The 25,212-nt window shown below is 46.4% G+C and overlaps 1 pseudogene; it reads right to left on the bottom strand.

The window, feature by feature from the left end:
• Positions 1 to 22,143: 22,143 nt before the first annotated feature.
• On the bottom strand, positions 22,144 to 24,286 carry LOC142584215 (uncharacterized; annotated as a pseudogene).
• Positions 24,287 to 25,212: the final 926 nt, after the last annotated feature.

Here is a 25,212-nt window from a genome sequence, read left to right as displayed (position 1 = left end):
TCCTCCTGTATCGAGTGACTTGTCTGCGTGTTTTCATGTATTTGGGCACAACACTCCTAATTTCGTTACACTGAAGTTTCATTATGACGAAGATATGTGCCAACGAATCCTACTTACTAGTTGAAACCTATGAGGCACGGATGTACTTCAGTGTCCCTCTATCGTTGGAGCTAGTTGTCAATGCTATATGTACTATTCCTAAGTATGCTTCAGATATGTTGAGCGAAGTAACTGGAAGATCGTGTTTTCATTCCTTGTAAGCTGAACTTATTAAGCGCAACATTATCACAAACATGTTAAACATGGCGGAACCTGGGTGGAATGAGTTTGGGCGTCTACCACGTGACATATGATTGAGCCGCCGAACAGTACCATGAAGCCCCAACGTTGAATGCAGGGGGAAGTCGCTAGACATCGCAGGGAAGCAGAAACCACCAATGCCGCTCATCATACTCTAAATACAAAAACAAAAAATTGTGGCGTAATCCATGTCGCGACGACTGTCGACAGTAATATATTATCCTCAGTGAACTAATATAGTGACACAACGTATTGCCACTGTCGAAACGGGTTATTTATAGGGCGTTTACTGTGGTTGGGCTAAATTTTCGCGCTTTTCTGAGAACCCTCGTCGCCAGCAAGCGCCGCTGCTGCGAAGCCTGCATGTGACCCCTGAAATGCAAGGCGCGCCGGTGCATTCGAGTTCTGAGAAACGCGTTATGTGGCAATCGGGCTCCTCGCGCGTCTTTCTGAGAACGCTGCGTCATCTATCAGCACTGACAAGAAGTACACACATTGCCTCCGAGATTAAAATCGTGGCGCACCAGCGTCAGAGAACGCTGAGCATTGTTCCCTCAATTGCTATAATATCAGTGGTACATACTCAGTGATCGAAGTTGCGAGTGTGTCACCGAAAGTGGCACATACCGAGTGCATTTGCGGCGCAGGGTGCTAAGCCCTCCGGGTTACTGTGCCGGAGGAACCCATGTGATGCGAGTTCCATTCCGCTCAGCATAGGATGCATTGAATGCACATCTCCAGGGCCACCTACCTAGTTATCCAAGTTCGTTCAATCGCTGCTTTCGATCCTTCCTCGCTCAGCAGCTTAGCCGAATGAGTTACCCATTAGATCACGGATTGCACAGTGACAGAGCTAGCAGCTCCGTAACGAAACAGCTAAATGCATATATATATATATATATATATATATATATATATATATATATATATATATATATATATATATATATATATATATAGATGGCCAAAGATAGATGCAAACCAACGCACGTAAGTAAATACATAGCCCCCGTAAAGTGCGCGAAGTACCATAAATATGGTAACACATTAAAACATCGCAAGAAAACGTGTTCGAGCTAATTGTTTAGGCGTCTTTTATACGTGAACAAAAAGACGTTTTGTATTTCTGTTGTTTAGCTATAGACGTTTTCACTGATTTTTGCTGGTCTATGACAGGTTCAAAAAAGGTTTGTGTTAAGTGGATAGGAGGAAGCACGTTGTAAAACATGAAAATTCAAGCCTTGCGAACTTCGAAGTGCCCGTCATAACAAAGGCGTAGTACATAGGCAGGCGCTCATCCGGTGGCTTCAAGGGCTTCAATTGCAGGACCAGGCTCTATTGTGACTCGCTATCCCGGCGTTGCCAACCTTGAAGGCGTCCTCATTGTTGTGGCGAGAAATATCAGCGTTCGTTGCGCTGGTTGCTTCGAGAGATCGGTCAGCACGACGAGCGTCACCCCAGAAATCCTCGCCTTGCAAGCCTCGAAGCTATTGTGGAAGTGAAATCTGGTCGCAGTACTGAGATATCGGTCCATGCTCGAAGGGCTAGGCTGACAGGATGTGCTTTGTCCATCATCGTGGAAATGCCTGGTTTGCGAACCCTGGGCCGTCCTCCTGAAGGGCAAAGAGAGACAGGTTAGAGAGGGTTAGAGAGGGCGCTTACTTTCCCTTTACGTGCTGTCGCGCTAAGTTTCTGTGGCGTCTGAAGTTTTGTATACTCTGGTTTCTAGTGGGGCTGTGGTGGCGCGTTCGTCGCGGAAGTCCGATGGGCGTCTCTTGTCCAGGTGCGAAGTTTCATCTTGCAAGCTCAACGCAACTTCTCTAGGACTAAATCTCAGAGGATGCGATTTGCTTGATTTTAAAGCGATTCATTTGAAAAGTACCAAGTTTCAACCACATGCACGCGATTGTCGAGTGACCAGTGATAGGTGTTGGCGTCGCAGAGTGTGATCCGACGCTGTCGCTTATAGCGTTACCGGTTTTTGGCCACCCAGTGTTGCGATTAACTGCGTGCGGTGATGAAGGAAACGGTTGCCAAGCACCCGAGACACGACGCGCGTATAGTCGTCACGTTCGTCAACCTGTGTGACGGGAATATGGGCCAGTGCAAATCCAACTCTCCTTCCTCCTACGCTCACCCGCTCAACACCACGGATGGGTTTCTCTCGGAATCCCTGTGTATGGGTTGACCAGTGCGTTGACCCGGCACGGCCTGCGCTCCCCAGCTCAATACCAGTGAGTCGCAGTGACTGGGTTTCCTCCGTATTCCTCTGTGTGAACTGACCAGTGTGTTGACATGACCCTCTACCAGGAAGAAAGAGATAATGTGGTTGTCCGGATGGTCTAGCGCATAAGATGGCCAGCGAGACACCACGGACAAATTTTCTCTGCCCTTGCGTGCAGGGCCACGAACGCCGAATGTTTCGGTACTTTTCGACTTGAAGCGCACCACTCAACCGTAACGATGTAGTAAACTTCTGTTATTTGTTTTCAGATCATCTCGTCTTCCCTGCCGGACCCTCTCCGACTGTCAGTCTGGCTCGAGTTCCAAGCAGACGCTGTTGAACATCGCGGAAACCCTGTGCCCGTACCAACTGGTACAGGCTCGTAACAAATGGTGCCAGCCCTAACACCAGAGCAGTTCGCCTGTCACCCTGTGGTCCGCACGGTGACAGCGTGATTGCACAACATGGCAGCGACCAGTCCGACCACTTAGATCTAAATTTGCTCTTGCATCTTGCTTTCTCGACAATGCCCTTGAATCGACGATGCCCTTGACTCCATACAGGGTGCTGAATATTTCTCAAGTCTCGATTTTCGATAGGGCTATTGGCAATTACCTTTGCACGAGGTAGACAAAAACAAAACCACATTTGTAACACCAGCCGGACAGTACGAATTGACAGTAATGTTCTTCGGTGTGCAACGTTCCTGCAGCCGTTGAACCTACGGTATACACAGTTTCACGTGACATGAAGTGGAAAACCTGTTGTGGCATCTTGAAGACATTGTTATTTTTTCTCACCCTGTTCCCCAGTACCTTCAACGTGTGAACGAACCTTTGACGTGCATTTTTAACGTCAATCTTCAGCTGAACGCTAAAAAGTGCTGATTTTCCAGCAAGAAATTCAATGTTCCGGGCCAGCTTGTCAGCAATAAGGGCGTCCAACCCGACCCTGAGAAGAGTGCTGCTGTGCTTTGGTTTCCTCGCCAAGAACATCAGAAATAATAACGGCGTTTCCTTGGCCTATAGCGTATTATTTGTGGCGCTTTATCCGGCACTTAGGAAGCATAGCGTCGCCACTGCACAAGCTGTTGGACACCGGCACGCCTTTTACTTGGACTAATGACTCAGAGTCTGCTTTCCAAGCCATCAAGTGTGCCGTAAAATCCGATGCCTTTCTCTACCATTTCGATAAAAGCACGCCTACCCTTTTGCACACCGATGCTAGTGGTCACGGAAACGGTGCCGTCCTCCAGCAACGTCAGAACACTTGGCGAGAGAGAGTTACTGCGTATGTGAAATGACACTAACGATTGCGCAACAGAACTAATCAATAACAGAACAGGAACGTCTTCGTGTATTTTTGGCCGTGCAAAAATTTAGATATATATTTATGGACGCCACTTTAACGTAGGTACTGATCGTCACGCGCTATGCTGGTTATCATCGCTGAAAAATCTCTCTAGTCTCCTTGGGTGCTGGGTACCCCGGTAGCAAGAATTAGATTTTGACATGATGCACAACACCGGAAAGAAACGTTAAGATAGATGCCGGCGCTCTCTCGCGCTGCCCCTTGCCGCTCTGATCTACGAGGACATCTGTACACTACACCCGGAGAAAAGAAATTAAATTATGGGGTTTTACGTATCAAAAGCACTTTCTGATTATGAGGTACACCGTAGTGGAGGACTCCGGAGATTTCGACCACCCGGGTATCCTTAACGCGCTCCTAAATCTAAGTACACAGGCGTTTTCGCATTTAGCCCCCCTTGGATATGCGGCCGCCATGGCCGGGATTCAATCCCGCGACTTTGACGGGACCAGGAGACCAGGCATTCACTGACGTTGTCTCCGCTAGCACCTATCAACACGCTGCCCTCCAACTGCTACACTAATTTCGCCTCTTACCAACGTGCTGACCACACTGCCACAGTTTTAGACAACGTTTATGCGGAACTTGACCTCCACCTAATGCCAGCCTTCGTCACCAAATGCAGCATTTTAAGCTTGAGAACCGTATGCTCCACCATTACATCTGCCATTCTGGCGAACATCGTTGGATTCCGGTGATTCCTCTTTCGCTGAGCACTGAGCCTTGCATGCTGGCCACTTAGATTTTCACAAAAACCTGTAACTCAATAAAGAGCCATTTCTTCTGGCCTGACTTTTCTGCCCTTCTGGCTAAGTACGTCGCTTCTTGCACGCTTTGTCAACTGCGGAAGCGAAGAACAACGCCTCCTGCTTGCCTTCTACAACCCATTTCATGTACGGAGACACCTTCTGAGATCGTTAATTTAGACCCTTTCGGGCCTCTTCCTATCACGCGTACAGAACTTCGATGGGTTGTGACTGCTGTTGACGATCTTTCACGCTACGCAGAGAACACTCCTCTATGCTCTGGCTCGGTTAGCAGTGGGTTACATTTAGGAATCACGTGTGCATGGAGGTAACGATTGGCACACTTCTCTTGCGACTTGTCTATAGATGTCAAAGACGTGCTTGAACTACGTTAGAAAGAGACTCTGCAAAACTTAATGTCATACATATACACACATCCTCTAGGGGAATAAATGCTTCTCTGAAACTGTTATGTCTTCCCAAAACATCTTTGTCACTCACACTGTTGAGTTAAACGCCAAACCAGAAACCCTGCCAGGGCCATCCGTCCAAGCACTGGCAGCAAAAACTTTCAGACATTTTGGCTTACCTTAAGCTTCATAAATGGTAACTGGTTGTACCTACCAGCCGCTTCTATTCACCACAAATGTACCGATGACTATGCACCTCCAGCGTCATCACTTAGAATTTCCGATTCCTAATTTTACCGTTGCACTAACGTGCTGGGATCTATCGAGGCTACTATTCTGAAAGGCACTGCTACGGGTTACAAGATTGTCCATCTTCATTGCGGCCACGTCGCTAACATGAGTGTACTGTGCTTGGAACATAGGTGATTGCGAAAAAAGTTTAAAAAAGCTATCGAATACGAAGACACAGTATCTTAAAGCTCGTGTTGGAGATTAACGCGTAAACAGCACCCCTTAAACGTATAAGAACAGGAAGAAATAAAGTTTCGGCTAAACCAATCTAAGGATGGATCAGCGCTAATGCGTCTACCATAGAAACATTGTAGCGACACATCGTATGGCCACCGTCCAAATGAGTAATGTAGTGCTGTCGTCACGTTATTTCGTGTAGTTGTACTTAGACGGCGTAAACCGAAGTGATCAGAGATGTTTTGAGGATTAGTGCAGTTCTTTCTCGATCTTCCAACATGGTGGATGTATTGCTTGGACACTTTAATAGAAACAGCTATTACGTCGCAGTTAGAAAGCTTATTGAACTTTGAAATTTATTTGTATCTATAAACGTACAGATAGCAGGGGCACAGATGAAAAGCCATAAAATCGGCTTGACTAGGTCTGTGTCCCTTATTGCTTTCTTTGGCATCACGTAGCAATGCGTGCACAAGTACAAGATGAACAGATGTATTGGAAGAACAATAAAAAATATAAACAATATGTGGAGAAATGGGACTACTTATACAAAGTTACTTCGCACTGCGGCGAAAAAATTGACATGAATGCAGAAATAGTATTGTCATACAAGTTACGAAAAACAGGAACAGGAAAACAACAAAATGCAGACAACATGAATCACTTTTCATTTACGGGTAACATTCACAGAAATACAAAACTAAATAAGTCACTGTGCAATTACAGCTTAGAATACGTATACAGCAGAACAAAGTACAAAGAAAAACACTAAGCATTCACGTGAATGCCAATATGAGTGGTAAGTTTGGCCACCTAATTGAAATGATAATAAGTATGGCGATTAATAAAGAGAGTTAAGAAGAGATGGTAGTTCATGGCGTAGCATTTGATTTCCATAGTTAGTTCTTGAGTGCGGAATATGCCAAGTTTCTCTGTGACGTGTACTGAAACTGCTTGTATTTAGTGTTAGCCTTGACAAGTGCACGAGACCTTTTCTTTCTGTAAAAAAGCGTTCGAGCAAAATTGTATTGTAGACCGATTTTATCGGCGCTATATCTAATTGACAAAAAAGAGGATCAACATGCGCATCAACTGAAGAGTTTGAAATTGCACGGATGACTTTCTTTTGCAATAAATATAGAATGTTGATGTTATTGCAAGTCGTGTTGCCCCGTACGAGGTGACAATAGTTAGCATGAGATAAGAAAAGAGAATTATAAAGTAGAAGCTTCACTCTTAATGGTAAAAGGAAGCGTAATCTTATTAGTATTCCAACAACTCGCGCAAGTTTGTTAGCAATAAAGTTAACATGGTCATTCCACAGCGTATTCTCTTGGAATATGACACGTAAGCCTTTAACCGATGGTACTATGTCTATGAAAGAAGTACCTATTTTTAGATGTCCGTCAATACTGTGCCTTTTGTTTTTTGGCTGGAAAAGCACGCCTTTTGTTTTGGTAGTATTAATAGGTAATGAGTTGAATAAGCTCCGCTTGTTTATTTGGGCTAGTGTATCATTGGCAACACATAGCAATTCTTTCACGTCCTTAGAAGTTATGAACAAACTAGTGTCGTCCGCATAGATAACAAATTGGACGCTGGTATTAGTATTAGTTATGTCATTTATATACAGGTTAAACAATAGTGGTCCTAGTATACTTCCTTGAGGAACTCCAGCGAAAATAGGCAAATTTTTTGAACAGTTGTTACCTACGACAACGGTCTGATACCTGTACTGCAAATAACTTCTAATTAAGTTCAGGAAAGTTCCCCTAAAGCCATAAATGTCAAGTTTTGTTAGTAGAGTATTGTGATTAAGGGTGTCAAAAGCCTTCGAAAAATCTATAAAGACACCGACAGTAAGTAAATTGTCTTGAAAGCCTCGCAAAATTATCTCTTTTTGCATCAGTAAAGCTATTTCTGTTGAACAACCTGTTCTAAACCCATACTGGTAATCTGTAATTACGTTGTTCTTTTTATAAAATAGGTTACTCTTGTATTAATGAATTTCTCGAGACATTTAGAAAAAATAAGCAGGATCGATATCGGCCTATAATTTGAGAGCTCGCTTCTGCCGCCAGATTTGAAAAGTGCTGTTACCTTCGCTATTTGCATGCGCCGAAGAAATATACCATTCGCCAATGAAAGATTGCACACGTGCTCTAAGACAGGACAGATTAGGTCTAGAACATGCTTAGCTGGGCGAATCTGCAAATCATCGATATCGCAACTTTTGCTATTTCGAAGGCTGAGAAACGTGGTGTAGATTTCATGAGTGTTAGTGGGGCTTAGGAATGCACTTTCGACGAGTTTTGGTTTTACGTATTCTGTGCAACGTGGATCGTAGGAACTATTCACCAGCGATACAAAGTGATTGCTAAAAGCGTCAGCCAATGCCGTGCCTGATGTCGGTTGGTTATTTATTTCTAACTCTTCTGCATTCTCTGGCTGATTGTTTACACGAAGTAAACTGTTTAGTTTTTCCAGGTGATATCGGTTCGCATTATCGTTTCTTGATTAAATAATTTCTCGAAATATTGCGCTTTTGCTGCCCTTAGAGTAGCATTAACTTTATTCCGGAATTTTTTGAACTCTGCTAAATCTGCTGCATCCCTTGTGCCTAGGAATTGCTTGTAAAGGGTTTCTTTTTGTTTGATCAACTTCAACGTACTGTCAGTAATCCAAGGTTTCCTTGCTATTTCGGCTTTTTTGTTTTGCGTTTAAATGACTTTCTGTAACCGCTCTGAAAAAATCATAAAAACAACTCGCACGCTTTGTCACTGTCTTTTTCGTTATACATGTCTTGCCAATTTATGCGCAATATTTGGTTGCGAAATTTCTCAAGTGTGAATGGGTTAATATCCTGAAATGTGAAGTATTGATCTTTAGAAAGACGCGAGCGCAACACAGGTGAATTAAGAAGTAGAAAGATAGGCAAGTGGTCACTGACGTGAGCAGTGATTACGCCTGATTCAATGTTTTGTGTGTCAAAATTCGTAATGAAAACATTGAGTAAACTTTGGCAGTCACCTTGAACACGAGTAGGCGCAGTAATTGTATTAATGCAAGCATTTGATTCAAGTGCCCGCAATGTGTCTCTGCGAAGTGGGTTATCGTGTGACATGTTAATATTAATATCACCACCGAAAACTAAACTGTAGTCGTTATCGTTAAGCCAGGATAGCAGGTTGTCGATGTATTTAAGAAAATTAATCACATTCCCTCCCGGTGGGCGATATACCACGGAAAAAATGCTGCGACCATGAAGAACAGTCAAAATTTCAAAGTCAGCAGCAATTTGAGTAAAGTCTGTCAACAATTCGCAATGCAAGTTAGTCCTTGTAAGCAACAGGACACCACCACCTTTTTTATTGCAGTGATTCAGATAATGAGAAACATAGTCTGATATTTGCAACACTTCTTCGTTGCGATACCATGTTTCGCACAGCATGACAATGTCAAATAAAAAACCAAAAGAAGGCAGCAATGCGTTGAGATCATTGTCCTTATTGCGTGGAGATTGCGTGTTTAAATGTAAAAAGGACGTGCAGTTACTTCTCTTAGAAAATATTTTACCAACGCCAGTTGGTGTGTGTCACAGACCGGCGCCAACCATGTTATATGTATATTTCTTTAGAGTGCGTTTTCGGGCATACCGTTCCGAGGCTACGGGAAGAGGCCGCGAGAGAGGGCGGAGAGGACTGCCCAGGGTGGAGGGGCATCTGGAGACGGTCGGCTTTGTGAGCCGCGCAAGCGGCTGTTCTTCGGAGGCGGCATCGCTGTCCCCTTCGACAGGAGTCGGGGCTTGGCCGCGGTGTAAGATTACCAGAGTGGAGCAGGCAGAGCGCACGGTGAAGAGAGTTGTGCGCCCTGTGTCCACTGTTCGGTCGCTTCCGCTGGTCGGGATCGCGGAGACGGCCGGGCCATAAATCGACAGTGCGCATGCTGTCTTCGGTGGCGCCGAGGAAAAAACGCCCGTAAATAACCGCTGGGCACAGCGCTGTCTTTAACCAGCGTCTTCGCTCCGCCAGCTCGTTAGCAGTTCGGTGGGAAGGGACACAGTCGGTTGGAAAGAGGCAGCGAAGAAGGTTGTGTGAGTCTTTGCGGCGTGCGGGGCCGAATTCCTGACGGCGAGGCGCGCGCTTCATCGCACCGGGCCCGCCGCCTTCGAGCCATCGCCGCAACGACTGCCACACGAGCCGTCCCCGTTCTTCGCCGCGCTCCGATATGGTCTGTCCGCCGGCTTGTCCTCTTCTTCTCTGTTCTGTTAACTCTCAATGACTCCTGTGCCTCTAAACTCCTTTGTTTACTGTTGTTGTAACCCTGCCTGATTATTGTATGTTCTGGTCGCGTTTCGAGCTGTATGTGCTTTTCGCCAATTCTGTTCGTTCCTACTTTGAATCCTTTGTTCTCTTACTGACCTTGATCAGTTTTGTGTATGATTAAATGCTTGTTATCGCCTTTCAACGAGTTGCTTCGTGATTGCCGACGCACCGATACACGGGCGCCTTGCTCGGGCTGACCAACCCTGAACAAATAAATGTTGCACAAAGACCTCTCGCTTGTAGGCCAGGGCGAAGCGTAAAGCGGACCCCTGTGTTCCGTCGGCTTGCGCCTGGCAGCCGGATCGGCGAGCGAGGTGCAAGTTTTTGTGACAATAATTGGCGTCCGCGACAGGACTTGGTCAGCCGCGTGTCGGTGCTGAGGATACGAAGGAATTCGTTTGAGGGGTCGTGCTAGTGGCAAGAAGTCCACTGTTTCGTTGAGCACGATGGCAGAGGCAGAGTTTGATAAACTCGTTGATCAGGGACGGAGCTTCGGCTTCGAAGGTAAAGAATTGTTTTCTTGGATAGAGCAAGAGAGAGCTAGACGTCGAGAAGAGCGCAATGCAGAACGCACTTGGCGGAGGGAAGAAGCTGAACGCGAAAAGACTATGAGAGAGGAAGAGTCCACCTTAAGAATGGCCATGCTTGAAAAAGAAAAGGAGGTGTTGTTGCTGAGGCAGCAACTCGGCAGTTCCTCGGAAACGGACTCTAGGTCCGGTTCGGAAGAGAGGGGGGCTATGCCGCGAAACAAAGTGAACCCGCACAAAGTTATGCCTGTGTTCAATGAGCAACGTGATGACCTCGACGCGTATTTGATGCGTTTTGAGCGTGTGGCTCTAGGTCAAGGTTGGCCACGAGACCAGTGGTCCACTGCATTGAGCCTGTGTTTGAGCGGTGAGGCACTGAGCGTTTTCAGCAGGATGTCCGCGCCAGATTGCACGGATTATGATAAGTTAAAGCAAGCATTGATGCTACGTTTTAGAATGACCGAGGAAGGGTTTAGAGAAAAGTTTAAGGGTGCATCCCCTATGAACGGGGAAACGTGCTCCCAGTTTGTTACTCGGCTCACGAATTTCCTTGAGCGGTGGGTCGAGCTGTCCAACACCAAGAAGGAATACAATGATCTGTTCGAGCTGATGGTGAAGGACCAGTTCCTTTCAAGCTGCGCGGCACCACTGGAACTCTTCCTAAAAGAGAAAAAAGATGGTACTCTTCAAGAAATGATAGAAAGAGCGGAGCATTACGTAGACGCTCATGGATGGCCGAATTTCGCAAGACGTCCAGCTGCGAGGAAAGAGCCGTCAGCTACAACAGATGCGGAACAAAGAGCTGAAAGGAAAGACAGGAGCCAGTCAGCTGTGCAGGTGAGGGATCAGGAAGTGCAGAAATGCTTCCTTTGCTCTCGTATCGGCCATCGAGCCGAAAACTGTCGCGTAGACAAAGCGGAGGGTAACAACCAACCTCTGAAATGTTTCAATTGTGGCAAAAGCGGCCACACTAGTTGGAAGTGTTGGCAGAAGGGTCCAAGCAAGCCACAAGGCAAGGCAGAAGAATCGGCGTCGTTGTGCATTGAGAACGGATACGTTGAGCTGAAGAATGGGGAAAAGGTCCAGGTCGTTGGCGTGGGCCTGACAGATGAGCCCGTAAATGTTAATGAGAAACTTCCAGTAGTCACCGGGGTGGTTGGTAACCAAAGGGTTCGGGTGCTTAGAGACACTGGATGCAACACAGTGATAGTAAGGAGGAGTCTGGTCAATGATGGTGACCTCATAGGGTCCAACTCTCCCGTGTACCTCCTCGATCGGTCGGTTCTCCTGCTTCCAGAGGCTTGGATCAGCGTGGACACACCTTATTTCAAGGGCCGCCTTCGGGCGAAGTGTATGAAGGATCCCCTTTATGACCTGGTACTCGGCAACGTTGAAGGAGTTAGAAATGCCGCCGATCCGGATCTCGACTGGAGATTGGAGACGATGGCCGCGACTGTGCCCTTCTCGAAAGAAGTACAACCGTCAACGAGTATTAGCGCTGAGCAGGAGTGCGACACTGCTGGAAACGAGCGCTCGGCTATTGCAGACTCGGATGGGGACCAGGCAAACGCCGTAGTGACGAGATCGCAAGCCCGTGAGAAAAGACCGTTAAGAGGCCTTCGGGTGTCGGAGGATTCAGATAACGTAAGCCGGGAAGACCTAATCAAGGAGCAGACTATATGAGTCGGATAGACTAATTCGCGGAGGCGTGTTGTTATCACTGTATAATGATGTTTGTTTTTCTCAACGTCAGGGTTTCTATGTATCCATGCCACTGACGACCTCATGCAGTGTTCTGTATTATGTTCTTCCATGTGTTCTGTATGGAGGCATTAGGTCTAGCTTTGTGCAGCTATGATATAATACGATGTGGTTGCTGTCTTTGTGCCGTGCGTTATCATGTGCTTCGTAGTATGGACAATACTGTGGACTTCGCGAGTGCAGTGGGTGCGCGTCAGCTGACAGTGCCAGAGAACTGACAGTGCCCATGAGACTGGGTCCAGATCCTCATGCCATTGGAATTGGACTATATATATATTTTTTTGGACAATGCAACCGTGAAGTGTGCATATCCACCTGTTTGTCCGTAGATTCTACACTAGTTTTGAGAGTACATTCCTGCTCTGACGTTCGACGCTCACAGGTTTCTTGTTGTTATTGTGTGTGATTTGTCGCTGGCCTGTGGCTAGTAAAATATTACGCTGTAATATTCTTGAGCGGGGAGCAGTGTCACAGACCGGCGCCAACCATGTTATATGTATATTTCTTTAGAGTGCGTTTTCGGGCATACCGTTCCGAGGCTACGGGAAGAGGCCGCGAGAGAGGGCGGAGAGGACTGCCCAGGGTGGAGGGGCATCTGGAGACGGTCGGCTTTGTGAGCCGCGCAAGCGGCTGTTCTTCGGAGGCGGCATCGCTGTCCCCTTCGACAGGAGTCGGGGCTTGGCCGCGGTGTAAGATTACCAGAGTGGAGCAGGCAGAGCGCACGGTGAAGAGAGTTGTGCGCCCTGTGTCCACTGTTCGGTCGCTTCCGCTGGTCGGGATCGCGGAGACGGCCGGGCCATAAATCGACAGTGCGCATGCTGTCTTCGGTGGCGCCGAGGAAAAAACGCCCGTAAATAACCGCTGGGCACAGCGCTGTCTTTAACCAGCGTCTTCGCTCCGCCAGCTCGTTAGCAGTTCGGTGGGAAGGGACACAGTCGGTTGGAAAGAGGCAGCGAAGAAGGTTGTGTGAGTCTTTGCGGCGTGCGGGGCCGAATTCCTGACGGCGAGGCGCGCGCTTCATCGCACCGGGCCCGCCGCCTTCGAGCCATCGCCGCAACGACTGCCACACGAGCCGTCCCCGTTCTTCGCCGCGCTCCGATATGGTCTGTCCGCCGGCTTGTCCTCTTCTTCTCTGTTCTGTTAACTCTCAATGACTCCTGTGCCTCTAAACTCCTTTGTTTACTGTTGTTGTAACCCTGCCTGATTATTGTATGTTCTGGTCGCGTTTCGAGCTGTATGTGCTTTTCGCCAATTCTGTTCGTTCCTACTTTGAATCCTTTGTTCTCTTACTGACCTTGATCAGTTTTGTGTATGATTAAATGCTTGTTATCGCCTTTCAACGAGTTGCTTCGTGATTGCCGACGCACCGATACACGGGCGCCTTGCTCGGGCTGACCAACCCTGAACAAATAAATGTTGCACAAAGACCTCTCGCTTGTAGGCCAGGGCGAAGCGTAAAGCGGACCCCTGTGTTCCGTCGGCTTGCGCCTGGCAGCCGGATCGGCGAGCGAGGTGCAAGTTTTTGTGACAGTGTGAACAGTCTTTCAGCCATGTTTAACTGCTGCAGTAAGGACGACGTCCGATGCACACTAGCAAGTGCTTACTCCATTTTATCAAGGTCTTGAACTGCACATATGCGTAGTGCCCATGACGTGTCAGTTTTCCGCGCGAAAATTTTACCATCCTGAGTCCACGCGTACTTCCACTGTTTGTCTTCCTTTCGCGCAACAACTTGCTCAAGAAGCTTCTTTAGTGTTGGGCACAGGCGCTCATTTACGAAAATAGAAGCATGACCAGATTGACCGAGTTCAGTGGCGGATATACGCTTTTTTCGCGCCTTTTCAATGAGCCCATCACGCTTTGAACGCGAACGAAACTGAACGACAATATTCGGACAGCCACCGTCTTTCCGCAGCACACGGTGAAAAACATCGACGTCTGCGTCACAGATAGGCTCATTGACCAGACTGCTGAGCTTCGCTACTACTGCAAAAAGATTTTTATTTTCAGTGAATGGCACACCTTTAATTTCAACGTTTCTGTTTCTTGAGTATTGTTCCTGGGTTGTCACCCTCTCCTCAAGGCCAGACACTTGCCCTACAAGTTCCTTACATTTGGCTGTCAAAGCATTGTTTTCCTTTTTTAAGGAAGCGTTTTCTTTTTCAATTGCAGCACACCGTGTCGTCATTGCATCAAACTGGGTGCTGAAGAAATCAATAGAATGTTTCATATCTTTGAATTCCTTTCGGAGTTCTTTTTCAATAGCACTTCGTATGTCACGCATTCCTTGCCGAGTGTGTTTTAGGAACCGGGTTAGTTCAGGCATCACCCTAGTATCGGACATTTACACTTCACGTTTGGCAGCAGTGACGGAGTAAGTAAGAAAAGGAAACATACAAGATTCCGCACAAACCTGTGTGTAGGACAATCAACGTAAGTAAATATGTCGGCTCCACCGCCACTGCTGCCAAAGTGCGGTCAGGTAGAAGATGCAGGTCCTTTATAGCCAGGGGCAGTGCCAGTTGAAGGTCTGGGGGCGCGGATTTCACTCGGAAAGCTACGTCAGCTGTAAGCGCGTATGCCACCCAACCGAGGACGGTATGATGTGGCAAAACGGTAACAATCCCGCGCAGACGCAGCCGTGAAGTCCCCAAGTGGCAGTCGACGTCCTTGCGGCTCGAGGCAGGCAAAACCTGTGTGTAGGACAATCAACGTAAGTAAATATGTCGGCTCCACCGCCACTGCTGCCAAAGTCCTATATATTGGTTGTATAATCGTACTGACGAAACATGACAGAGACACAGAAAGCAAAAAAATTGACGAGGGGGTTTAAAGTTGTGTCTATAATGGTGTCCTAAGATGACCAAATATTTTAGTGATTTCCACAGTTCATGTAACACTTTGAAGAAGTAGACTACTTTTGCTGCCATTTGCGTGTTACGCTTGTACGCGAACATATGTGTTCGAATGCAACAGAGAACATATGAGCTGAGGTTTTGGACTGATAACCTGGCTGTAATCACAGAGCAGATAGGTGATTATATTGAATCATAGAATTTTTGCGCTAATTGAGCTTTGAGAAGAAATCATAGAGCGCTGCAGCGAATTCACAGTCGTAATGAGACAGGAGATTTATTTACAATGAGGCTTGTCTTCTAAGCCCATTTTCCAGCGCAGTACATAGCAGCAATCATGGACATCCAGCTGCGGCTCCCTCTGAAATCGGGCGATTTCGTAATTGTGATAAGCAGAGATTTTGCTGTCATCTTTTGCAACATTGAAAGCAGTGAGTTTTGTCGGCCAATTTCGCATTCCGGTAACAAAGAGACACCTGCTTTTTCGGATCTGACAGGCGTCAGGAACGGGCCAGCTCAAGTGCCCTCAAATAGACTTGATACCCTGTTCTCGAACATCAGGTGAACCACGAAATAAGAGCGGAAACGTCAAAGAGCTATCGCCTCGGTGCAAAAAAGAAGAAACGAGAAGCGTAAATATTTTATTATATTCTTTGTGTTCTCATCTCTTGAAAAACTAGTCGGCACTACAACAATTATGAAGGCGGGAGAACTGTCCTTGCTCCTAAATATTCATGAAAAGAAAAGCAGCGGTATGGATGGCATTGCTAACAATTTTTTGAAACGTTATGCTGAGCCTTGTAGTGAATATGTTCGTCTCCTGTTCGAGAAATCAACCTGCGAATGCAAAAGTTTCACTCAGTGTAAAATTGCCAAAGCAATGCTTGTGCATAAATCAGGTGACAAAGACTGCCCAAGCATATATCGACCCATCTCTCACACATGAACCCATGGCAAAATGCTTCAGCACATTATCGTCAAGTTTCTGACTGAATAAGTAGGGGCTATCGAAATAATCCACCCTTCCCAGCAAAACTTTAGAAATGGACTATCCGCGGTAAAAAAACTTGAATTCGTACACAATCTCACACGAGGTATTGACAGTCAGTCGCAAGTTGACATGATTTGCCTTGACTTTTCCAAAGCGTTGGATCGCGTATCACGCCGGAAACTGATCTACAAACTTAAGCACTTAATTCGTGATGGACCTTTCACGCAATGGGCCAGCGATTACTTAAGTGACCGTTATCGAATTGTCCAACTCAATGTGAACGCCTCCGACAGTACTCCCGTACTGTCTGGCGTCCTCCAAGCAGATTGGCTGACAACTTGTTCATTTTGTTATTTATTATTGACATATACAACCACAGTAAAGTGCAATCGATACTACTTGCAGACGACAGTGCGCTTTACCAAGAAATTCTACATCGATCTGACCAAATCATACTAAACAGTGCCTAAAATAATGTTTTTCAGCCATGTCACGATTGGAGCGTGATCCTTAACAAATATATTGTTTCTATGTCCCTTACAAAAAAATCCGCGTAAGTTCACCTATGGCTCTGACAGCTAGGGGCTACGAACTGTTGCTGAATACCGGCATCTGGCTATCATTATCAAATCCGACGTAAGCTGAACAACGCACGATAAGTACTTATCAAAAAGCCATGAAACTGCTCTTTTTTTCCTTAAGCTTGCCTTGAACAGCTCGCCTCCCGGAATAAACGTACTGCTTGAACTCTGGCTTATACGTCCCATATTAGAATATGCCAACCTTCCATAGTATTCCTATGCAGCTACCAAAGTAGCCACTCTCTAAAGTGTGCAGCGAAAAGCTGTGCGATTCATCCATAAGCGATACAGACGCACATAGTTATCTACTGAACTTATGCTTCGCATAGGTCTTCCCCTGTATCTTCCCCATCGCAACTACATGGCTTGAAGTTTCTATACTTCTGTAGAATTCATTTAGTACCGAAGACTTCATCAATATAAGTCGCTCCAGAATCTCTCGCCATAACCACTTCTTTAGTCTTTATGAATTCTTTTGCAATAACAGCACTTTTAACTTTTACATTTTTCCCCAAGCACTGCACGAATGAAATGCACTAGATGCCTGAACTGCAATGAAGCCGACAGTCCTGAAATTTTCAAAGCTGGCCGAGCTGGCTATAATGCCACCAAACAACTTAATTTGCGATAATACACGGGCGATATATGCTTCCTATTGCGTAACTTGTATTTACAAATTTGTGCTTTAATTTGCTGGATTCTATAACGCTTCTTTGTACCCTTAGCTTGACATGCTTGATGCTTAGATGCTTGACATGCTTGATTTGTATCTTTAGCATTACCTAACTGCTCACCATTCCATAACTGCTATATCTTGAATTCTTTTTTTTAATTGTATCCACCCCTGTAAAAATATCCTTTGGGGTTCACAATATACTGAACCAAACTAAATAAAATCATTCTTCCCTTCTGGCCCTGAAACCCGTGTAAAATCGCCTAGACTCATTCTTAAGTGTTTACGCAGCACACTGATGAAGATAACCGCTTTCATTGTTGCTGTGTTGTTTTTTAAATTCTTTACGTTTTTATATGTTGCGAGTTTATGGCGACTGTTACCCTCACGTTCACCAGCCTGAAATTTTACGCTTACACATTTAGTATCTAATTACTACTTAAAATGCAGCTTTTGAAACATAAGGTTACTATGCAAAGCATTAAATATATTACGAAGCTTTCGTAGTTGACCTATAATTTTTTTAGGCACACATGTGATCACGGCTCGCGGCAGTTGAATTACGTGAATACGCGTGTTCAAGAAGCAGCACTGTCGCGTCAAACACTCTTTGTGTTTATGTTATGAAAGGTGCATACTACCCAGGCAAATGACGTCAGGAATGGCATGCGCTTACACTGTTTGCAACGTTAATTGACAATTTTGATTCTACCGGTTCCAGGAAGTATACTTTGCCGCATTTTACACGTCACAGAGAAATATAGATGTGCTATGGGTCTTTTGTAGCAGACATAAGCACTGACTAATGCTGCATGCATTACTTGTAATTGTAAGTTCTCGTGGGTACACATTGAAATACATAAGGGGGGGGGGGTTGAACTTCCACAACGCTGCGCTTAAGTAAAAAACAAAGCACTTGTGTATTTCTTTTTTTTACACGGTGTCATACTGCAAGAGCTGTATGGGCATCTTTTGACATTGATTTCGCAATTTAGGCGAGAAACCACTTGGCAATACTCCTCTTTTGGGCCAGCAACATGACGAAAAAAAGTTACGGCAGAAATCTTCTAAAGATGATTGTCGATAGTAATGCGATTAGCATTCGAACAATGTAGCGACACGCTGTTTTGCTGAAGTAAGGTTTATTTAACGTGTGTGGTGTTCACCCAGATACTTTCCTTTCTTGGTCTATAGCGACAGGCTCCGACGTCTTCCCAGTTTGCTATAGCACTCCATTTCCAAAGTTACCCATGAGCATGGCAGCATGATGATGACTGTATGCGACGGCACAGAGACGATTGACGAAGAAGGAATCACGTTCATGGAACGGCAAAGACGGTGTAAAGATGGCAGTATAATGACACTAGCGCTAAATTCCTAAATGATGATGATGATAGATGCATGAAACCGTGACGACGACGACTTGAGGAAAGTGAAGTAATTATGAGTGTACAGTGTATGATGACGACAGTATGACCACAATCGGATGGCATGGCCATGAAGACGATGGAATGACAGTGGCATCATGTGCACAAGGAAATGATAACAGCGTGGTAACAATGGAATGTCGAAGAATGAATAGCGTCGATTGTCAACGATCACGGTATGACGACAATGGCGTGACGATAATCGCATGACGTAACAATGAAACCCTGATGATCGTAAAATGACAGCGTGGCGGTAGCAACATGACGGCAATGGTATAACAACTACTGTGGGACAACGATGACTTGACCATAGTCGCACGTCGAAGTTAGGTTGAGGACAACTCTGACGACATCGATGGTATGCTTTCATACTGCCATCATTATCAATTTCGACGATGTAGTAAACGCAAATGAATGATTCTCTACTAACTTCTGCAGTCGCCAAAGCAGCCAGGCAACCTTGATTCGATGTAGTGATCAACCGGATAGAGGCTGATTGTATAACAAGGGAAGAAGTAGAAATGGATTTGCACGACATACACAGCGAAAAAGGAACCGAGGAAGATATAATAACAGTCGATTTATTCAGACATTGAGGAGAAATCATTCTTGAAAAGGTGCCCAGCCCATTATGCCTGAGGCCTCACGACGGAAAGAGTACTTGAGAGCTGGGGAGAGGACAAAATTGAGCTAATCCGTGAGAAAGCAGATGAAAAGGAACGAAGAATTATCGGCCTATTAGCTTGCATTCAGTACTGTATGCAATATTCAACAAGACAATTTCGAATAGAATGGGGACAACGCGTGAGTTCAATCAAGCAAGAGATGCTGACATCAGGAAGGACGTTCCACAATGGATCACGTCCATGTCAGCAATCCGGTAATTCAGAATTCTGCAGAGTACAATTCATCGCTCTATGTGGATATTATAAATTATTAAAAGGCAATTGATTGAGTAGAGTGTCAAACAGCCACAGATGCGTTGAGTTATGGATGCGATGAGGTATACCTGAATATCTTGGGAAATATATTCACGAAGACTCCACAGCTACACTAATTCTCCATATCTAATGTGAAAAATACCTAGTAAGAAAGTGGTGAACAATGCCGACACAATTTCTACAGTGCTATTCGCTGGATGTTATGAAGTATTCGTTCTATTTGACTGGGAAGGATTAGGAGTGAGGAACAATGAGGGATCTCTCAAAACCTCAGGTTTGCCTATAACATTGTCCTTTCAACAACCCTGAAGATGAAGTGCAACATATGACTGCGGACCTTAACTACGAGAATGTAAAAGTAGCGTTGAAGATTAATATGCAGAAGACAAAGGTTGTGTTCAATAACCTGGCAAGGGGCAACAATTCATAATCACGTGTCTATTTCTAGAGTCTGTAAATGAATGTGGTTATCCAGGTCAATTCCTCCCAGCGAACCCTGATCATGAAAAGGAAAGTTGTCAAAGAATACAAATGGGTTCGTCTCCGTAAGGTAGGCATTACAAAATCCTGACTGGGCGCTTACCGATGTTGCAGAAATAAAAGTGTGCATTCATTTCAACCTACCAGTGCTAATATAAGGGGCAGAAACTTGGTTGTTAACAAGAATGCTCAAGAACAAGTTAAGGACCCGCAAAGAGCGATGGAACGAAAATGGGTGGCGTAACGTTAGGAGGTGTGAAGGGAGCGGTGTGAGTCATCAAGCGAACGGGGATAGCCAGTATTCTAGTTCACGTTAACACAAGAAAGTTGAACTCGGCAAGCCTTGTAATGCCTAAGGCAGATAAATGGTGGACCACTAGAGTTACACATTTGGTGCCAAGAAAGGAAAACGCGTTCCAGGACGGCAGAAAAATTAGGGGAGGTGGTAAAATGAGGAAATTGAAGATGCAAATTGGAATAAGCCAGCGCAAAACAGGGGTAATTGGCCATCCCTTAGAGAAGCGTTCTTCTTGTAGTGGAGATAAACATAGGCTGTTGATGATGCGTGTTTTTAAAAGTTTGTAATTTGGGACGTTTGTAATTTTGACGTTTGTATAGTTTGGAAATCTGACGTACGTTGTAAATGTTTGCAATTATGACGTGCAATCTGCGCAATATTGCAGCTTTCGAATTAATGGATATGAAGCACCAAACGGAGTAAATATACACAAAACTCAGCATTAAATATGGCCATTCTGTAAAGATGCTTCAAGAAAGTTTGTTTTAAATAATCTCATGTCATACGCTCCGTACGTATACACGTGCTCAACACAATGCCGATTGAAAAGCTGGCGGGGTGGTTTATCTGTGGATATAGAGCGAAAGAAAAACGTTCAATAAGTATACATGAAAGCCGCCGCTGTAGAGGTTTAGTTGCTGAGGGACCAGCAAAATAACAGCTAAGAGAAGCACTACTCGCTAAAACTGAGTAATTCACTACTTTCATTTCATAACTTGCCAAAGGGAATCACTTACTTCGTATTTATTTCGTCATTCACATTAAAATATTATTACTGATGACCTGATGGTGTGATTAGTGTTCATTATTTAATGTAGAATAGGGTGCTCCAGTTTTAACCAGAGACTGGTAGATGATGCCTAACTATTAAGATGGATTAAACTTAGGCGGACAATTGCTTTCGCAATAAGTCTTTCTTTAAGCTTTTGTTACATAGCGGGACATACACGTCGCTCTTTGTGAAGCGTCGAAAAACGCTTCTCAGCGGCAAGACGGTGCATTTATCTCTCTTGTTTCTTTCTGCTTTCTGTGTAAAGGTTTCAACACTCGATGTGAGAGTTAGTTTAGAAGTGGGTAGAAAGTAGTGACAAGTGCAAGGGCTAGAATTGTTTCAGTGCAGGAAGGCTTCCTCGATTTAGCCCACCTTTGCTCGCGAGATGAAAGTTCCCAACCCTGACGATAAGTTATTTCTCTTATGCATTTGGGCTTACCCCTGATGCTCGTGATAGGCATCCATTTATTTCTGTGTGTTGAGGCGGTAGCTTGTCCACAAAACTCAGCATGCGAACGCACGTCCATAAAGGTGTCCATCAAATGAGAGCGAAATGCGCCCAACGTTTGTGCATGTGGCCTCCACTATGCCACTTTGTCTCTCATCCTTCAGTCCGCTTTACGAGGGAAGTGACAACATAAATGTATATTGATAAGCTATAAGGTGAGTGGTGCAAATGAAGTGATTTTCGAGAAAACTGTCTTTTTTCGTTAGGAAAAATGAAGCTCCAGTTTTTAGAAAAAAATAAGAACGTTGTATAGCAGAAAAATTTAATGCGAACTATGTCTAAGCACCTTATTTATTTATCCCGCACAAAAAATTTCGTTTTGTTCCGCGAGGAAGCAGAGAGAGAGAGAGAGAGAGAGAACAACTTTATTGCAAATGCCTGCAGAATCGGTTAGGCTCCCTCCACGCAGACAGGACAAGCTTTTACCGCGACGCGGCCACTACGTCAGTCTCGTGCGTTGTGCTCCTCGAGGTCTTGGTCCCTCCCTACTTCCGCGGGGCCGAGAGGGCCGCCGTCATTTTCCTGGGAGTGCTGCCCCCCTTCTCCTCGGTTTCGCGCGGTCGCTGCCTCTCTAGAGCTGCCGAGACCTGCTGGACGGCCTTGAGTTGTGTCTCTTGATCATAGCTCCTTGTTGCAGCCTCTAGCTGCGGCGGGATCGTCGTCTCCTCGCTGGCTTCTCGCGGATTTACGCTACATTCCCAAAGCATGTGAGCCGCGGTGGCTCTCTCCTTCGCGCACAGTCTACACACGTCACTCGCGCACACGCTCGGACACACGTGCTTAGCTAGCACCAGGGTGAGCAGGGACCCCGTCTGTAACTGTCTGTACAACACTGCCTCCTTCCGGGTAAGCTCCGGATGAGGGGGCGGCATAGTCTGTCTGTTCAGTCTGTACCACTTCACTACTTCGTTGAAGGTGATCATTTTGTCCTTGGCACTGCACCGCGACCAACACTCCGAGTCGGCCGTGAGTGCAGCTGCGCGGTTGGTTAGACCTCGCGGGGCCGAGCTGGCCGTCTCGTTGTGGTTCACGTTCCCGCGTTCTGACACGTCGCTGCCCATGTGGCCCGCAAACGGCTTGATCACCACAGAACTTTTGCGTCCGATGTCTTCGGCCTTGCGCAGTATGCGCGCAACCTCCCTACATACCCTACCCTTGGCGTAGTTCTTCACAGCCGTTCTTGAGTCACACAATACTGTAGTGCATCCGGGGTCAGAGACGGCCAAGCCGATGGCCACGTCATCTGCCCGGTGCGCTTCTCGAGTACGGACGCTCACCGCAGTCTTCGTTGCACCCGACGATGCCCCGACAACCACCGTATGCGTCGCTGCTCCCTCCATACTCCGCCGCATCCACTTAGACGGCGCCTTCTTCTTTGGCATGGAGGTCCACAAGAGCCCTGGCCCTCGCCATCCTTCGCTCCTTGTTGTGCTCGCGGTTCACGTTCCTCAGGATCGGGCAGACCTTGAGTTTTCTGTTGATGCCATCCGGTATAGGTACGTCTTTCTGCTGCTTGCTTTCCCTCCGCTCAAGGCCAAGGTGCCGCAGTATCTGTCTTCCGGTTCTCGTTTCAGAGAGACGTTCCAGTTGCGCCGTTCTCTGTGCTTCGGCTATTTAATCCAGCGTGTTGTGGACTCCCAGCGCCATGAATTTTTCTGTGCTCGTGCCGAAACCTAGTGCCGCCTTATACGCCTTGCGTATGGTGGCGTCTACCTTGTTACGTTCGCTCGGCCGCCAGTTGTGGAAGGCGGCCACGTACGTTACGTGGCTAACTGCGAAGGATTGAACGAGCCTAGTCAGGCTCTCCTCCTTCATCGCCGCTCTTCTGTTGGACACGCTCTGGTGAGTCTCATTGCCACAGCCGCTTTGCCCGCGAGCTTGTTGACCGTTTCACCGTTGAATCGGTTTCACTGGATGAGCAGCTCGAGCGCTCGAATCTTCTCGACCTCCGGTATTATTTGTCATCCCGCCGTCTTGACCGTGATCTCGGGACGCTCGTACTTGACTTCCATATTATTTCTTTTCCTGCCCGCTCCTGTGGGTAGAATCACCAGCAGTTCTGACTTGGCCGGAGAGCAAACGAGTCCAGACCATTCCAGCTGCTCCTCGATGAAGTTGACCGCTTCTTCCAGCGTTGTCTCGATGTGTCCGTCGCTTCCTCCCGGTACGCATAGCGTAACGTCGTCGGCGTAGATGGTGTGCCGGACTACCGCTACTTATTCTAGCCGGTTGGCAACCCCGATCATCACGAGGTTGAAGAGTAGCGGGGAGATCACCGAGCCCTGCGGAGTTCCGACGCTGCCCAACTTCTTCTCTTCGAGCTCTAGGTCTCCCGCGCAGATTTCGGTGGTCCGTTCCGCCAGGAAGTCTTTGATGTACTGGTATGTCCTCCTGCCCATGTTTAGCCTGGATACTTGGGCCAGGATTGCTAAGTGCCTCGCTTTATCGAATGCGCTCTGCAAGTCCAGCCCAAGTATGGCTCTGTTGTCCTTGGTGCCCGTCGTATCGTCGATGATCTCGTTCTTCAGTAAGGTCATGACGTCTTGCGTCCCGAGCTTGTTCCGAAACCCGATGATGGAATTAGGGTAAATACTCCGATTCTTCAAGGTAACGCTGCCACCTGTTCATGAGAACGTGCTCGAGGATCTTCCCACGCACGAAGTAGCGAGATCGGCCTGAGGTTCTCTATGTTGGGCGGCCTGCCAGGCTTGGGGATGAGGGTCGTCTTGGCTGCTTTTCATTGCTTGGGCAGCCTTCCTTTTGCAAGCACTTGTTGTAGAAGTTCGTGAGCTTTTCAATAGCCGCTTCGTTGAGGTTCTTGAGCGCTCTGTTGGTCACTCGAGCTGCGATTGGCCCGAACGGCGAGACTAGAAATGAAATAGACTTCATACTCTGCGCTAACACTGGCATCATACAAGATGTGGACGTGCTCGGCAAGGTGCGCTGCAGTGACCACAGGATGGTAAGAACTCTAATTAGCCTAGACCTGAGGAGGGAACGGAAGAAACTGGTGCATAAGAAGCCGATCAATGAGCTAGCGGTAAGAGGGAAGATAGAGGAATTCCAGATCAAGCTACAGAACAGGTATTGGGCTTTAACTCAGGAAGAGCACCTTACAGCGGACCTTACAGAGGGCAACAGCGTATCCATAAACACACGCCTTCGTCCTTGCATAATCAATATCAGCAGGAAATTTCGTCGAGAGACGGGACACTGGCTAAGCTGTTTTTGAGCGAGTCCTATCCATTACTTTGACATAAAATACCTCATAAGAATGATTATGACTCCGAATCATGACTCATGGCCTTCGGCAATCCGGAAGTGCGTTTTAGATTCAACATCATGCCGTTTTACCTCTGCAACGCTACGTCCACAATGGAACAGATTATTAATAGAGTGTGTTAAATTTGATTTCTCTACAAGAAAACATTGTCTTTGTCATCTGATTTGGGTCAGCCAACTTACGCGGCCAGATGAAGTACTCACGTTGCTTATTACAAAGAAATGCTTAATTCCCTCTATGCCTCCAGCAACAATCAGGATCTCGTTACAGG

Source organism: Dermacentor variabilis, chromosome 6 (genome assembly GCF_050947875.1).
Source record: "Dermacentor variabilis isolate Ectoservices chromosome 6, ASM5094787v1, whole genome shotgun sequence".
Taxonomy (NCBI): Eukaryota; Metazoa; Arthropoda; class Arachnida; order Ixodida; family Ixodidae; genus Dermacentor; species Dermacentor variabilis.
The sequence above is the reverse complement of the archived record's forward strand: the minus strand, read 5'-3'. Positions and strand labels throughout refer to the sequence as shown.